This window comes from Lipotes vexillifer, unplaced genomic scaffold (assembly GCF_000442215.2).
Source record: "Lipotes vexillifer unplaced genomic scaffold, Lipotes_vexillifer_v1.1 scaffold777, whole genome shotgun sequence".
In the NCBI taxonomy this organism is placed as follows: domain Eukaryota; kingdom Metazoa; phylum Chordata; class Mammalia; order Artiodactyla; family Lipotidae; genus Lipotes; species Lipotes vexillifer.
The window spans coordinates 2,187,268-2,199,167 of record NW_006784423.1 but is presented as its reverse complement, the minus strand read 5'-3'; positions in this window follow the sequence as shown (position 1 = coordinate 2,199,167).

Sequence of the window (11,900 nt, the reverse complement as noted above, 5' to 3'; positions counted from 1 at the left end):
ACATCCACCGTTGATATTTTGATATTTGCTTACTTCACGGATTTTAATGCACTCCTTAACACAGTGGTGACTACAATACATATCCATGTTGTTTCTTGCAAAGAATATCTGTAGGCCCATAAGGGAAATTAATTAGGTGACTGGGTTTATCTCCACTTTAAATCTAGGAATTACATCCGCTCAAGTACAACGGACTAATCAGTGCACTGTATTGTTAAGAGACGGTTCTCACATGGATGTTTGCTGGATAAAGGACAAAAATTAAAGCAGTATTAGTTACAAATAGCGTTCAGTATTAACTTATTCAATAGTTACTATATTAATATGCTCCATGTAAAATCAGCTAATGGAGAGTTAAGCATTAGCAAGACGTGTTCTGAACTTGACAAGAATCATCAGCTTCCTGATAGTCAACTTTGGGCTGAAGAGTTTTTTCAAAGAAAATGTGCGCATTTGATGAATGCTAATTACATGGTTCCAGATCTTCCTCAGCCAATCTACTGGCAGCTGTTACCCAAGTTATTTCATAAACATCGGAAGCAGCTGTCAACATTCTGAGGGGGAAGCTCTTCAATCAATGAATTGACAGAAATGCAATACTTAGATTCTTCTGAGCAGAAGGCAAGAGAACATAATGTACATCTATTTAGTGATGTAGCCAGCAGTGAAAGGGAAGGATTGATACTGCCATTGCGTTTTCAAGCGTTATAGAACATTTTCATGCTCATGGGCGTGGAAAAGACATTATGAGATCACACAACCTGGGGGAGACCCGCAAAGTCAAATGTGATGTTTGAGTGTCCTAAGGACACAAAGCAGTGCAATCTTATTTCCCATCAATAAGAATACTTCTGGTGGTATAAAGCAACACTGTAAATCATATTTTAATTAAAATTTTAGTACTTGTTGATGTTGTTTGTTTATTGTCTCAATAAAACATTTTTAACAGATGACATCTGGACATTTTGCTTAATTTCTCACTCTTTTTTTTTTTTTCTCTATAAAATTCTTTAGTAAATCTCATTGTCAAAAAAGGCATCAGACTGACAGCTCTGGAAAATGAAGCCTTTTCTTCAGCCTTAGAATCTGTGTGTTCAGAAAGGAGCTGCTTTCATGCTGCTCTGGCCTCAATTCCAGGCTAGAGAAACGACTGCTTAAGAGAAGTTTCGGGTCACTTTTGACCTTGATCTAGCATTTGCTTCTTTGTCAAGGTTGCAGCCTTAAGAGGAAAAATGAGTGTCTGTTATAGCAGTGCTTTCTGGAGCCTCATGTGTCTGAAATTGGATTGAATCCACTTTGTCTTTCCATTCTCAAGTGGTCCAAAAATGATTCTTGAACCACCATGACTTACTTAAAAGTAACCCAGTATTTTCTTTCCAAGAATAGAAGAAAAACCCTGTCTGCTTGCATGGGCATGTCATAATTTCTCCCATGCCAGTAGCCAAAGGATCTAATCAGGGTGTGTCAGCTTGCGCGAGTCTGCCGGGTTAAGTCATCCTGGCAGAATACATATACCCACCCATCTCTGCAAATTTGATACTGATTATCAAATACATGAAACTGTTTTGCTGTTGGTGCTGTCCCTTAATAGATGGAAATATCACTCATAGCATGATATCTCTGGGTAGTTTTATTTATTTATTTATTTTTGGCTGTGTTGGGTCTTCATTTCTGTGCGAGGGCTTTCTCTAGTTGTGGTGAGCGGGGGCCACTCTTCATCGCGGTGCGCGGGCCTCTCACTGTTGCGGCCTCTCCCGTTGCGGAGCACAGGCTCCGGACGCGCAGGCTCAGCGGCCATGGCTCAAGGGCCCAGCCGCTCCACGGCATGTGGGATCCTCCCGGACCGGGGCACGAACCCGTGTCCCCTGCATTGGCAGGCGGACTCTCAACCACTGCGCCACCAGGGAAGCCCCTCTGGGTAGTTTTTTAAAACACACAGAATAATCTTTTAACTTTCAAATGAAGATTAAAAACAGAAAGTCCTCTTTGGTGACTCTGTGCCTTCTTCAAGCATTTGCTGAATAAGCTTATTTGTTTTCTTCCAATTAACGTTTCACTGTGTTATTTTCTCTTTCATTTCTTAACTCACGTTCTTGTACTGATAGTTACTCTATGGGGCCACCAAGGAGCTGTGACCTCATTGGGTTCCCAGAAGCAGATCCTGAGACAAGAATGTATGTGCGAATGATTTTTTCAGGAAGTGCTCCCAGGGGGAACCAACCAGGGATGAGGTAGGGGTGGGGAGAAAGACAGAAAGGGCAAAAGGAAGCAAGAGTGTGATCTCAGGCTAAGTTTGCTGGAGAGAAGAACCAGCCTGACCTGGCAGGAGAACTGGACTGTAAGTTTTACTTCAGTTTATCCCAGATGGAGGCAAGAGAGCTGGGCTTTCATTGGTCCCACCAGTTAGCTGTTGGCTAAGTCTCCCCTGAGGAGGAGTGAATTCCCAGGCTTTTCCTGCTTTCTGTACTTGTGGCCACAGTGGCTTCCCCAGACCTGGGGCAGACCTCCAAAGAAAGGCACAGATGTGAAGAGGTGGAAGCAAAAGCATACAGAAGCCAGGGGATGGGGGCAGAAAAATAAAAGAGATCCAGTGAATCTGGCCAAGCCCCAACAGGTACAATACAGGTAGGAATGTTAGACAATATGCCTGGGATTGTAAAGTGAGGGTAAATGCTCCTTCCGAAATCATGAGCTGGTCTTTGAAGAATATTAAAGTGTCTCAGGAGTCATTTTTGTTGTTGTTGTTGTTGCTGTACGTGGGCCTCTCACTGTTGTGGCCTCTCCCGTTGCGGAGCACAGGCTCCGGACGCGCAGGCTCAGCGGCCATGGCTCACGGGCCCAGCCGCTCCACGGCATGTGGGATCTTCCCGGACCGGGGCACGAACCCGTGTCCCCTGCATCGGCAGGCAGACTCCCAACCACTGCGCCACCAGGGAAGCCCAGAAGTCATAGTTTGAGTAGCACATTCATTGCCATGAGAGGACGAAGGCATAGAGCAAAAATTCCCATGCTCGTGAGAATCACCTGGGGAGCTTCTACAAATCTCAAAGTCCAGGTCATACCCCAGACCATTCAATCAGAATCTCTGGGCCTGGGACTAGACATCAGTGCTTTTTCAACATCCAGCCAATGTTAAGAACCTTTGAGATAGAACATGATCTCAGTGTTGATGGCACTTGCAAAAGAATGTAGTTGCCTTTTTCTTTCTTTCTTTTTTTTCTTTTGGCTGTGTGTGGTACAGCATGCAGGATCTTAGTTCCCCAACCAAGGGTCAAACCCGCACCCCCTGCAGTGGAAGCCTGGACTCTCAACCACTGGAGTGCCAGGGAAGTCCCTGTGGTTGCCTTTCTTAAAGTGGTTTTTGTTTGTAAATCTATAAAACAAAACATTCTGTACCTCAATACGACAACACGTTACTGGGAAAATGCCTTGCTTTTGGCAAAAACATCAGCCTTTTCCCCCATTAATATACTATTTGGTATTTATTTAAACATTTTTTAACAGGTGCAAGCTATTAACAGTTTTGCAGAAATCGACAGGGAAATTTCTATTGTTTTAAAAATACAAAACAGGACTTCCCTGGTGGCACAGTGCTTGAGAATCCCCACAAATACATCAGAAATACATCTACACGTAGAACAACTCCTACAGAACACCTACTGAACGCTGGCAGAAGACATCAGACTTCCCAAAAGGCAAGAAACCCCCCCACGTACCTGGGTAGGGCAAAAGGAAAAAGAAAAAACAGAGACAAAGAATAGGGACGGGACCTGCACCAGTGGGAGGGAGCTGTGAAGGAGGAAAGGTTTCCACACAGTAGAAGCCCCTTCGCGGGTGGGGACTGCGGGAGGCGGAGGGGGAGCTTCGGAGCCGCGGAGGAGGGCGCAGCCACAGGGGTGCGGAGGGCAAAGCGGGGAGATTCCCGCACGGAGGATCGGCGCCGACCGGCGCTCACCAGCCCGAGAGGCTTGTCTGCTCACCCGCCGGAGCGGGCGGGGCTGCGAGCTGCGGCTCGGGCTTCGGTCGGAGCGCCGGGAGAGGACTGGGGTTGGCGGCGTGAACACAGCCTGCAGGGGGTTAGTGCGCCACGGCTGGCCGGGAGGGAGCGCGGGGAAAAGTCTAGACCTGTCAGAGAGGCAGGAGACCATTGTTTCGGGGTGCGCGAGGAGAGGGGATTCAGAGCACCGCCTAAGCGAGCTCCAGAGACGGGTGTGAGCTGCGGCTATCAGCGCGGACCCCAGAGACGGGCATGGACCGCTAACACTGCCACCAAGAATCCTGTGTGCTAGCGCAGGTCACTACCCACACCCCTCCAGGAACCTGTGCAGCCCGCCACTGCCAGGGTCCCGTGATCCAGGGCCAACTTCCCTGGGAGAACACACGGCGCACCTCAGGCTGTTGCAATGTCACCATGGCCTCTGCCGCCGCAGGCTTGCCCCGCATTCCAATTATGACTACTGTACCCCTCCGTCTCCCTGACCTGAGTGAGCAAGACAGCCCTAATCAGCTGCTGCTGTAACCCCCTCCTGTCTGGGCGGGAACAGATGCCTGAGGGCGGCCTACATGCAGAGAAGTGGCCAAAACCAAAGCTGAACCTCAGGAGCTGTGAGAACAAAGAAGAGAAAGGGAAATTTCTCCATGCCGCCTCAGGAGCAGTGGGTTAAATCCCCACAAAAAAACTGATGTACCCCGCATCTGTGGAATACATGAATAGACAACGAATTGAGGTGGTGGACTTCGGGAGCAACTGCAGACTTGGGGTTTACTTTCTGTGTCTGAGTGGTGTTGGTTTTATGTTTATCTTAGTTTAGTTTTTAGTGCTTATTATCACTGGTGGATTTGCTTGTTGGTTTGGTTGCTCTCTTCTTTTTTTATTTTTAAAATGTTATTATTTTAATTTTTTTCATTTTTTCTCTTTTTGTGAGTGTATGTTTATGTTTCTTTGTGTGATTTTGTCTGTGTAGGTTTTCTTTTACCATTTGTCTAGGATTCTGTCTGTTCTTTTTCTTTTTCTTCCTTTTCTTCTGAGCCGTGTGGCTGACAGGGCCTTGGTGCTCCGGCCGGGTGTCGAGCCTGAGCCTCCGAGGTGGGAGAGCCGAGTCCAGGACATTGGACCACCAGAGACCTCCCAGCCCCATGTAATATCAATCCGTGAGAGCTCTTCCAGAGATCTCCATCTCAACATTAAGACCCAGCTCCACCCAACGGCCAGCAAGTTCCAGTGCTGGATGCCCCATGACAAACAACTAGCAAAACAGGAACACAACCCCACCCAATAGCAGAGAGTCTGCCTAAAGTCATACTAAGTTCACAGACTCCCCAAAACACACCACCAGATGTGGCTCTGCCAACCAGACAGACAAGATCCAGCCCCACCCACCAGAGGACAGGCACCAGTCCCCTTGACCAGGAAGCCTACACAAGCCACTGAACCAACCTCAACCACTGGGGGCAGACACCAAAAATAATGGGAACTACGAACCTGCGGTCTGCAAAAAGGAGACCCCCAAGCACAGTAAGTTAAACGAAATGAGAAGACAGAGAAATATGCAGCAGATGAAGGAGCAAGGTAAAAACCCACCAGACCAAACAAATGAAGAGGAAATAGGCAGTCTGCCTGAAAAAGAATACAGAGTAATGATAGTAAAGATGATCCAAAATCTCAGAAATAGAATTGAGAAAATACAAGAAAAGTTTAACAAGGGCCTAGAAGAACTAAAGAGCAAGCAAACAATGATGAACAACACAATAAATGAAATTAAAAATACTCTAGAAGGAATCAATAGCAGAATAACTGAGGCAGGAGAACAGATAAGTGACCTGGAAGATAAAATAGTAGAAATAACTGCTGCAGAGCAGAATAAAGGAAAAAGAATGAAAAGAACTGAGGACAGTGTCAAGAGACCTCTGGGACAACATTAAATGCACCAACATTCGAATTATAGGAGTCCCAAAGGAAGAAGAGAAAAAGAAAGGGTCTGAGAAAATATTTGAAGAGATTATAGTCAAAAACTTCCCTCACATGGGAAAGGAAATAGTCACCCAAGTCCACGAAGGACAGAGAGTCCCATACAGGATAAATCCAAGGAGAAACACGCCAAGAGACATATTAATCAAACTATCAAAATTTAAATACAAAGAAGAAATATTAAAAGCAGCAAGGGAAAAGCAACAAATAATATACAGAGGAAATCAAATGAAAACATTATCAAATACAATATCTACATGATAGCAAACAAAAACCGGAGAATAGTCAATATGTGGATCTAGACCCCCTGAAGAATAATGGAGACAGGAGAAAGTGACAACTTATATTTTACATCATCAGTCATTCAACCAACAAGAGTTTATTGATTGCCTAGTATTGTACCAGGCACAGTGGAGCTGGGGTACCATGTGAACAAAACAGACATGGACTCTGTCCTCAAGGGATTTGAAAAAGACTTGAAATTCATCTCATCTAGGTATCTGTAGATGCTTAAGCCGCCTTTGCGACATCCCCATTGAGTGGTTGTGTCGAAAACCATGGATTAACTTCCAATTTCCTTCCTCAACAGACATTTATGTTCCAGGTTCTAGGTACTGGGGACTGTTTGGAAAACTGTTAGGAATAGAGCAGCAGGCAAAACTGGTAAACAAATTACATCCCTCCTGTACTGCTCCAGCTGGAAATTTAAAGACTCCTTGCATCTAGGGTTCCAGATATGATTTAGCTTCTGCCAATCAGAGGCCCCCATGTGAGGCTTAGATTTGTAACTGGATTAAGTGGCTCTAGATGGGCAGGGCGTGAGGCGTCCACTTGGCTGGTGCACAACGTAGCATCATCAGTGTAGTTCCAGGGGAGATGGTGCTTCCGCGATTTTGTAAGTTAGTGAACACCAGGTAATAAATCCCAGCCACAGCTGAGCACAGACTGATACAATGTTAATAACCCAATGCTTGTGCCTGTGGTTTAGCAGGAATCCCTCTCCGCTGCTGTTCCCAGTGTGATTCTACAATATTGATTGTGCAAGTACAAAAAACAGAAGATGAAAACCAAAATCCTATTTCTTTCCTTCTGCTTTCTCTTTCCAACAATAGATCAAATGTATGACAAATAAAATCTGGAAGTCACGCAGACTCGTACTGTCAATTTTATCTTCCCTGTTGTAAACTTCACGAGTGGTGGAATTATTAAATTGAACTCTTGAATTCTGACTGCATAAAGAAACACATTGCTGTGATTAGATACGACGTCATAAAGAACATGAATATTTGACATGTGTGTACCCTGAGGTCAGCAACCTATATCTGAAGAGTGCCGGGCACCTAAATAAAGCAACAAGAAATCATGGATTTACCGTATAAGCAGAGCTATTTCTAAGCTTCAAGATTATTAAGAATGGAACTCTAATAGCTTCGTTTGAAAATTGACATGCTTATTTCAGGTATCTACATTTCCCAGGATAAAATGTTCTTTTGAGTCTAAAGTTAAAATAACAACACGCAGGTGTTTACAATCTAATCACAGCAAACTTTCTTCATAAAGAGATGTGATAGTTTAGTCATTCACTAGGCTGTGATCTTCTCAGTGAAATTGGACACAATTTCAGATTTCTGATATGATATTATTTCCGAAAACACTTGGAAAATGGGCCGGGAATGTTTCTTCAGTGGAAATAAGAAAGGTGGCATGCAAATGCTTGAGAGTCATTTAGGGATATTGAAGAATAATTTTTAATCACCTGATCTGATAAATTGAGAAAGAAAATTCCACTTTGTCGGATTCATAAAAAGGGGTAGTTTAATTGCTTTCAGAGAGAGTTTAGAAGTGGTTCTGCATAATGGTAAAGAAATGAGTTTGATGGTTTCCTTATTTTGACTTGCAGCTCCATAAAACATTTAGGAAATAAAACCGTCTTGATCCACTTGACAGGCAGTAATATTTCCTTTCTCAGACTCCCAAATTACTTTGCGATTCTTTCATGACTATATCACAGTCTCTTTAGAATGATCAGATTGGTGTAAATATCTTTTCTACGTTTATAAGCTCCTGAAAGACAGGTATCATCTTAATACCCAGATAGTTCTATCACAGAGCCTTGCAAAGTATGTATCAATAAATAATGGGTGTTAAAGATAAAGTAGTCTTTGTGTAGATTAATTTCGTACTTTAATTCCTAAAGTACCAAGACTCCACTTTCCAGCTGGACGGCAGAGTCAGCAGAGATGCTGGGCAGGTTTATTCAATGTCTCCAAATCGTAAAGTATTCAGTGTCCAGAAAGGTTGGCCTTTCTGGAAAAATCCTTTGGGTCCTAGAGCCTGAACATTCCTAGCTATCTTCGAGTAGACAAAATCTGAATAGTTTGGGGGTTCATGTTGATACGGGGAAGCATTTATCAGGGCGTGTGTGTAGCATTCACAGTGAACTCTGTAGAAGGCAGGGTTGTCACATGAACACGGGTACAGCCCGAAGCAGGCCGCCGAGAGTGGTGGGGACATGAAGGAGGGTGTGTATCAACCTAAGGCATCCGCATTTCAATTTCACACACACATACACACACACGCACACATCACTGTGCAGGCCAAAGGAAACATGTCTGAAGGGCAGCCAGTTTTTGACCGGTGAAGAGCAACCTAGCAGATGTAGCCTTGTGTCCTTACGTAGATGGTGGGGTGGGTGAGGGGACCATAAGAGCAGCAGATGGGGTTAAGTGGGTTGGTGCTAAAGCAGGTGGACAAGTGGACTGGGTCCCAGAAGAGAATGGTACCAGGGAGCAGGTACAATGGAGAAAGGTGAGAATGAGGTTCTCAAGACACCCTCGGTAAAGACACCAGTCCTGCCCAGGACTGGGCGTGATACAGAGAAGCACGAGCTCCAGTGCACGTTGTCCGGCTCCCTCCCTTCCTGGTTGTGGGACCAGATCAAGACATCTAACACGTCCAAACGGCACCTTCCTTATGTCTCACAAGAGGGTAGTAACAGCGTCTCCCTCATAGGAGTGTTATGATTAAATGAGAAAAAACTTAGAACAGAGCTTAACTCACGCCATGTTATATAATTCTCTTTATACTTTGTAATGTCTTACATGTGCATGTGTGTGTTCATGTGTACATGCGTGTATAATTTATACGATTCTTTTTATATTTCTTAGAATCATGCCCCAGGGTCCGCCTAAATCGATACACTTTCTCTGACACAGACTCTAGAGATTTGTTCTTAGCTTTACTTCCGCAAAAGAGTAAGATCACACTTCAGTACGTTTTTGAATGAGAACACTCTCATTTTTCAGGTCTGGATCACAATCTGCTACTTATTTACATTTTCAGACTGCATCAGCCTCTGAGGAGCAAATGCACATTTTAAGTTGCCTCCCTGCTGTGTAAAGTGGTACTTCCATCGGTCCTAAAATAGTCTCTTTTATGCCTCAAGAAGTTCACTTTAGTTCTAGTTTTCTGGAATATGATTATTTAGCCTGTTTATTTTAACCATGCCCTTAGTGATTTTATTGATTCCAATTTTATTCCATTCTGCAAGTCCTAGATCCTTGACTATATCCAGGCTAAAATCTTGTTCATTTAGTTCCTTTTTTCTAGATCTGCTACACCTTCACTCAGCATCCATCAGAGGAGTCCTGGATTGAGCCCAAATTCATGCCTCGGACATGGGTGAAAGAGACACCCATAATGTCACAGAACATTTTCTACACACTATTATTTCAAGCAGGGAAACCACTTATAATTCTACCACCCTACCTGGATAACTACCTTTACTGTCTAAATTCACTTTAAAAATGACTTAATCTATGCAAAGTAATTGCAAACATGGTCAAGGAGACACTGGCCCAAACATATTGCTGCATGAACTTGTGTGCTTTTGAAGTCATTTTCAATGCACAGCAAATTGTGTGATTAATCCACATTTATGTTCCATGTAAATTTGTTTTATTTTTGATAATGAAGCCTGGAGGAATGATTCTTGAAGCATCATAACAGCATTGACTGACAGCTCCCTAAGTGCTGTCTCTCTTATAGCAGACATAAATGACAGCTCGTAGGTAAAGAGCATATGTAAATGGATGGGGTTCACACTGAACACAGTGGGGTAAAAAGCCAAAGAAGATATTTGTTCTATTTCTTATTTATTAAAATTCAATCAATATGATAAAATATATGAACTTTGGGAGAATAGATTTACTTGTGGGCCGAGACAGATTCAGTTCTTAAACTGTTAGAGAAGCTTGATATATAGTAATTATGTACTAAAACTACCGCATATAAATATTTTTAAACGCCAGTGAAATTTACATTACTCATTTTCATACCCCATGTATACTGTTTGTTTAGCTGGGAGTGGTCTATATAACTAGAGCCTCTTTATGTTGTAGATTTAAATTATCAAGTTATCTTTTGTGGGCAACCACCTGTGTAGATTAAGTTAAAAATCTGGCGACATTAAAAACAAGAATCCTGCAATGCCACTTCTAGGTATATACCCCAAAGAATTAAAAGCAGCGACCTGAACAGATACTGTACACTCATGTTCATAGCACCATTATTCACAAGCCCAAAGGCGAAAGCAACTCAAGTGTCCCTTGACAGATGGATAAACAAAATGTGGTCTATGCATACAATGGGATATTACATAGCTTTAAAAAGGAAGGAAATTCTGATGCATGCTACAACATGGATGAACCTTGAAAACATTATGCTAAGTAAAATAAGCCAGTCACAAAGGGGAAAATGTATGATTCCACTTAGATGAGGTAAATATAATAGCCTAATTCATGGAGACAGAAAGTAGAATTGCGGTTACCAGGGGCCGGGGGAGAGGGAAGATAGCAATTGTTTCATAGGTTCAGAGTTTCAGCTGGAGAAGATGAGAAAGTTCTGGAGATGGATGGTAGTGACAGTTACGCAACAGTATAAATGGACTTAATGCCATTGAACTATACACTTAGAAAAGGTTAAAATGGTAAATTTTATGTTACGTATCTTTTAAACACACACACACACACACACACACACACACACACAAGATGGGTAGGAATCTGCCAGATGATCAAGGTGGAAAAGGGCATCGTCACTGGATTAAATGTCATGGAACCTGACCTCCTACTAAGTAACAAATCATAAATTCAAAAAATAAAACAAAAAAAGAATCCTGAATTACTTGGAGGGCTGGGCTTCACCCCCAGATATAATAAGTCTGGACTGGGCCCCAAGAATGTGCATTTTTAACAAATTCCAAGGCGATTTAGTTATTTGTTGCTATAGAATAAATTGACCTACATTTTTGCAGCTTAAGACAACATATATTTGTTACCTCCTAATTTCTGTGGTCCAGAAATCTGAGTTCCCCCATAGTGGGCACTTCAAGAAAGAGTGAGCAAGCAGGAAGCCACAGTGGCTAGAATTGAAGTGTCCACCAGCCTTCCACTTTATCCCATCCTTCAGAGGTGGGTCGTTACGTCCAGCTCACATGCAAGGGCAGGGCTCCATCTCTGGAGGGGAGGAGTATTAAAACACTGTGAATGTTTTAAAACCCAGTCCATGGGTGCGTCACCAGGACTGCTGGGAGGAAGGGCATACCAGGCGAGAGGAGGACAAGGGCAGGGGTGCAAAGGCGGGACCACAGCAGGGAGAATTCCCAGTTCCAGCAAAGGGAGGTGTGTTTTGTCGGCGGGCAGTGGACAGCGCAGGGAGAGCTGCAGGGTAAGCTGGTGCCTCCCCGGCTAAGGTATTCTGGAAAAAAAACATTCATCTGGGAAACCTTAATTAAAAAGGAAGCTACTGGGCTTCCCTGGTGGCGCAGTGGTTGAGAATCCGCCTGCCGATGCAAGGGATACGGGTTCGTGCCCCGGTCCGGGAAGATCCCACATGCCGCGGAGCGGCTGGGCCCGTGAGCCATGGCCGCTGA